Source organism: Salvelinus fontinalis, chromosome 16 (assembly GCF_029448725.1).
Source record: "Salvelinus fontinalis isolate EN_2023a chromosome 16, ASM2944872v1, whole genome shotgun sequence".
Taxonomy (NCBI): Eukaryota; Metazoa; Chordata; class Actinopteri; order Salmoniformes; family Salmonidae; genus Salvelinus; species Salvelinus fontinalis.
Genome location: NC_074680.1, coordinates 41071095 through 41077274, shown reverse-complemented (window position 1 = coordinate 41077274; position 6180 = coordinate 41071095). Strand labels below are relative to the sequence as shown.

At 51.7% G+C, this 6180-nt stretch overlaps 1 pseudogene; it reads left to right on the top strand.

Moving 5' to 3' along the window:
* Nucleotides 1–4817: 4817 nt before the first annotated feature.
* LOC129813384 (uncharacterized) lies at nucleotides 4818–5980 on the top strand (annotated as a pseudogene).
* The last annotated feature ends 200 nt before the right edge of the window (nucleotides 5981–6180 follow it).

Sequence of the window (6180 nt, the reverse complement as noted above, 5' to 3'; positions counted from 1 at the left end):
TTTTGTTGTTATTTTGGTTGTGTTGTGGTACATGCCAACACTGTGGAATGATAAACAGTGTATTATTCCAAAAGATGCTTCCCAAAATGGCACCCTATTCCCTATAAAGTAGTGCACTAGAGCCCATAGGACTATGGTCAAAAGTAGTACACTACAAAGGGAACAGAGTGGCATTTGAGATGCAGGCCCAGTTCAGTCAGGTGGTCCTGGCTTGCTCTATAGGAAAGCACTGGGCTGTAGATGTTTTTATGTGGCTCAATTACTGGGCATTAACTGCAGGCAGGCAGGCGGGCGGGCGGGCCGGCGGGCGGGCCGGCGGGCGGGCGGGCGGGCGGGCGGGCGGGCGGGCGGGCGGGCAGGCAGGCAGGCAGGCAGGCAGGCAGGCAGGCAGGCAGGCAGGCAGGCAGGCAGGCAGGCAGGCAGGCAGGCAAAGCAATGAGGAGAACGGGCCAGGCACTCATTTCATTCTGCATCTTTTGAATCTTTTGAATTGGCTGAAGTGTTAAGGGGGAACTTTTTTTCCCCTCCACACCTATTGTATGTCCATTTCCTGTTTATGCTACAAAACACACTCTCTTTCTTTCTCTCTCTTTCTAAAGGTTGAAACATGGCATGACGTTTCACACATATATTCTGACCAAATTGTGACTCACTGTCCTTTCTTTCCTAAAAACGTTGTTTGATACCAAGGACATGAACAATGTGACTGAGGCCACCATGATGAGTGGTTCAGTCCAGCAGAGTGGTTCAGTCCAGCAGAGTGGTTCAGCCCAGCAGAGTGGTTCAGCCCAGCAGAGTGGTTCAGTCCAGCAGAGTGGTTCAGCCCAGCAGAGTGGTTCAGCCCAGCAGAGTGGTTCAGTCCAGCAGAGTGGTTCAGCCCAGCAGAGTGGTTCAGCCCAGCAGAGTGGTTCAGTCCAGCAGAGTGGTTCAGCCCAGCAGGAACCAAACCCCACTCCTCCTCCTTGCTCCTGTATAGCAACCAGCACCATCCTGTCCATGCTGTAAGAGTACCAGGCTGCGTCCCAAAAGATAACATATTCCCTACATAGTACACTGCTTTTGACCAGGGCCCATAGGGAATAGGGAGTCATTTTCTGCGCGGCCTAGAGACCAGAGAATGACTGTAATAGGTGGTCTGTGGAGCAGCGTGGGATCAGGTTGTGGTCCAGAGTTTCTCTGCTGGGATGAAATGGAATGTGGTTCCTCTGAAGGGAAAGACGGAGGGTTGAGTCCAAGTTCTCATGATCAGAATGTTTTTTTATTTCCATACACACCACAGATAACACACACACACACATGCACACACAGACACGCAGGCACACACACGCAGGCACACACACACACGCAGGCACACACACACACGCAGGCACACACACGCAGGCACACACACCATAGGAACACAACACGTTCCACCAAATGAGAAGAGGGACATGGCGTCCGTTTGCACCATCCAACAATGCAAGTGGTTTTAACCATAATGCTGTTCAGATGAACCCATCCTGTAGAGAGGAATGTGAGAATAAGACTGTATCCCAAATGATACCCTATTCCCGATATAGTGCACTAGGGCCCATAGACCTCTGGTCAAAAGTAGTACACTATATAGGAGAATAGGGTGCCATTTGGAAGGGAGACTACATCTGGTGTTTTCTGTGTAAATACACGCGGAACCAGACATTACTCCCACAGCGCTGTTAGTCCTCCAAACATCCCCTGCCTAGGGTTTAGTTACAACATAAGTCTGTTTCCACAGCCAAACCTACCATCATGTGATGCGTCCCAAACGGCACCCTAATCTCGATTTATAGTGCACTACTTTTGATCAAAGCAATATGGGCCCTGGTCAATGGTAGTGCGCTATAACATCTAATAGGGTGCAATTTGGAACACAGTCTTTATTTTCATTTGAGACCATCATTTTAGTCTCAAGTTCATTGCTTTGTCTGTGCCATGAGCTTATTGGAATATATGTTTTTTTTAATGTTGTTCAGATCCAATTCCCATTCTCACTTTACCGGAAACACAAACTGCTCTGATACACAGGTAACTGCCAAAATAAAGGAAACACCAACGGTGTCTTAATAGGGCATTGAGTCTACCACGAGCCGACAGAACAGCTTCAATGCCCACTGGCGTAGATTCTACAAGTGTCTGGAACTCTATTGGAGGGATGCGACACTATTCTTCCATGACAAATTCCATCATTTGTTGTTTTGTTGATGATGGTGGAAAACACTGTCTCAGGAGTGGCTTCTGATCTCCCATAAGTGTTCAATTGGGTTGAGATCTGGTGACTGACACGCACGCACACACACACACACACACACACACACACACACACACACACACACACACACACACACACACACACACACACACACACACACACACACACACACACACACACACACTGTTAAACCTACTATGTTACTTTGAGACCCCTGTTTCAAAGTCACTGAGATCTCTTCATGTAGCCATGGTAGCCAAGATAATGGGCAACTGGGCATTTCTATACATGACCCCTAAGCATGATGGGATGTTAATTGTGTAATTAACTCAGGAACCACACCTGTGTGGAAGCACCTGCTTTCAGTATACTTTGTAGCCCTCATTTATTCAAGTGTTTATTTTATTTTGGCAGTTACATGTCTGTTAAAACCCATTATATGTAGCCTACACAATGTAGAAATAGAACCCTGTACTATATAACGTTATATCTGAGGTCAACAAGACCAACCTGTGAGCCAATGGCTGTGCCCCCAAATGATACCCTATGTCCTATATAGAGCACTACTTTTTACCAGACCCCTATAGGCACTTGTCAAAAGTAGTGCACACAGGGTGCCATTTGGAACGCATATAGTTCTCACTCCACTTCCTGTTTTGCCATGTGGGTTCCAGGGAAGGAGGCAGTGCCAGAGGCAGTGCAATGGCATTCGGATGTAATCAAAGCCCAGAACTGTTAAAGCTAGCCCAGAGCTGTTTTAATGGCTGTCTCCCACCTAGCTAGCCCAGAGCTGTTTTAATGGCTGTCTCCCACCTAGCTAGCCCAGAGCTGTTTTAATGGCTGTCTCCCACCTAGCTAGCCCAGAGCTGTTTTAATGGCCGTCTCCCACTTAGCTAGCCCAGAGATGTTAATGGCTGTCTCCCACCTAGCTAGCCCAGAGCTGTTAATGACTGTCTCCCACCTAGCTAGCCCAGAGCTGTTTTAATGGCTGTCTCCCACCTAGCTAGCCCAGAGCTGTTTTAATGGCTGTCTCCCACCTAGCTAGCCCAGAGCTGTTTTAATGGCTGTCTCCCACCTAGCTAGCCCAGAGCTGTTTTAATGGCCGTCTCCCACTTAGCTAGCCCAGAGATGTTAATGGCTGTCTCCCACCTAGCTAGCCCAGAGCTGTTAATGACTGTCTCCCACCTAGCTAGCCCAGAGCTGTTTTAATGGCTGTCTCCCACCTAGCTAGCCCAGAGCTGTTAATGGCTGTCTCCCACCTAGCTAGCCCAGAGCTGTTAATGGCTGTCTCACACCTAGCTAGCCCAGAGCTGTTAATAGGTGTCTCACACCTAGCTAGCCCAGAGCTGTTTTAATGGCTGTCTCCCACCTAGCTAGCCCAGAGCTGTTTTAATGGCCGTCTCTCACTTAGCTAGCCCAGAGCTGTTAATGGCTGTCTCTCACTTAGCTAGCCCAGAGCTGTTAATGACTGCCTCACACTTAATGGCTGCCTCACACCTAGCTAGCTGTTATTATTTCACATCATCTATTTACTACTCACTCAGTGAAAAATACCTTGTCAGCTTCAGGCAAGATTTTTAACAATGAATGCCAGGTGGAGACCTCTCATTGTTTTTCCATAATAAACAGTAGCCCCATTACTCCATACTTGTTATTTATGTGGCCTGTATTTTAATTCTCTGTTACTGTTATATGTCATAACATTATTTTACAACTCCCTAATCTATCCCTTTTCTAACCTTATTGTATCTATTCTGTCTCCCAGTGTTTCCCCTAGATTATTCACCAGGCCCAAAGCATCATCCAGGCTTTCTGGCACCACAACCTTCAATTGAAGCCAACAGAGGTAGGTGAGCGGGGCTTTCCCACCAATACAATGGGATGGAAACACTGCTGCCTCCACTGTTCCGTTTTCCATTATGCTACTCTAGAACAACATAAAAGAAAACAGTATATTGAGTGTTAAATCCTTTGTTTTTATCATTTTTACGGGTTAAAGTTTCTTCCTAAATGAAATGTAGCTGTATGAATACACAATGAACTAAAAGAGTGTCTGGAGACTGGCGAATAGGCGTTGTTACACAACACCACAGAGCAACGGAGCCACATACAGTCAGGAAGACCGTTGTTTAGCCAAGGCCTTACAACAGGGTTTGTTTTGGGCCTTGGATACTGTGCATGGTGATCAGCCAGACTATCCCTAAGAGGTTTACGTCCCAAATCTCACCCTATATAATGCACTATCTCGACCAGTGTCCTTGTCTAAAGTAGTGCACTATATAGGGAATATGGTGCCATCTGGGCCGAAGCCCAGTTCATGGCTAGAGCTGGGGAATATCTGGTTGTAGTTAGTCCCAGTATGCTTATTCATCACTCTGTTCCAGGGAATGGCTGTAATACGGTTGGTTCTTCCTGCCTCTGTAGAGGGCGGGGGGGGGGCTGTACTCAAAAAGCTTCACAAAGTAGGAGTGCCGACCCAGCCTGATCCAGCCCCAGCCCCAACCCCAACTCCAGACCCATCCCCAGCCCCAGCCCCAGCCCCAACCCCAACCCCCAACCCCAACCCCAGCCCCAAATCCAGCCTCAACCCCAGCCCCAACCCCAGCCCCAACCCCAGCCCCAGCCCCAGCCCCAACCCCAACTCCAGACCCATCCCCAGCCCCAGCCCCCAACCCCCAACCCCAACTCCAGACCCAAATCCAGTCTCAACCGAAGCCCCAACCCCAGCCCCAGCCTCAACCCCAGCCTCAACCCCAGCCCCAACCCCAGCCTCAACCCCAACCCCAACCCCCAACCCCAACCCCCAACCCCAACCCCAACCCCCAACCCCAACCCCAGCCCCAACCCCCAACCCCAGCCCCAACCCCCAACCCCAACCCCCAACCCCAGCCCCAACCCCAGCCCCAGCCCCAACCCCAGCCCCAGCCTCAACCCCAGCCCCAACCCCAGCCCCAGCCCCAACCCCAACCCCAGCCCCAGCCTCAACCCCAGCCCCAACCCCAGCCCCAGCCTCAACCCCCAGCCCCAACCCCAGCCCCAGCCTCAACCCCAGCCTCAACCCCCAGCCCCAACCTCAACCCCAGCCCCAACCCCAGCCCCAGCCTCAACCCCCAGCCTCAACCCCAGCCCCAACCCCAGCCTCAACCCCAGCCCCAACCCCAACCCCCAGCCTCAACCCCAGTCCCAGCCTCAACCCCAGCCCCAACCCCAACCCCAGCCTCAACCCCCAGCCTCAACCCCAGCCCCAGTCTCAACCCCAGCCTCAGCCCCAACCCCAGCCTCATCCCCCAGCCCCAGCCTCAACCCCAGCCCCAACCTCAGCCCCAACCTCAGCCCCAAATCCAGCCCCAGCCTCAACCCCCAGCCTCAACCACAGCCCCAACCCCAGCCTCAATCCCCAGCCTCAACCCCAGCCCCAGCCTCAACCCCAGCCCCAGCCCCAACTCCAGCCCCAACCCCAGCCCCAGCCCCAGCCTCAACCCCAACCCCAACCCCAACTCCAGCCCCAGCACCCAGCCTCAACCCCAACCCAAAATCCAGCCCCAGCCTCAACCCCAACTCCAGCCCCAGCCCCCAGCCTCAACCCCCACCCCCAACTCCAGCCCCCAGCCTCAACCCCAACCCCAACCCCAGCCCCAGCCTCAACCCCAACCCCAGCCCCAGCCCCAGCCCCAGCCCCAGCCTCAACCCCAACCCCAACCCCAACCCCAATCTTCATTAAGACTTCCATTGTTTAACACTTACCTAATTTGAAATGCAAACTGCCCCATGGTCAAAAAAAAAAAAACACCCCTCACAATTTGCCAGTTACCCACTGATTCGTATAAAAGGGGTTTACCTGCAGGAAGGTGGTAAGTAAGGGGCTGTTTGAAAGGGGCAGGGGCGAAAATCTGATATCAACCTTGGAGGGGACAATTACATGAAATTTTCTCAGGAGCAATTCCCGAGGGGGA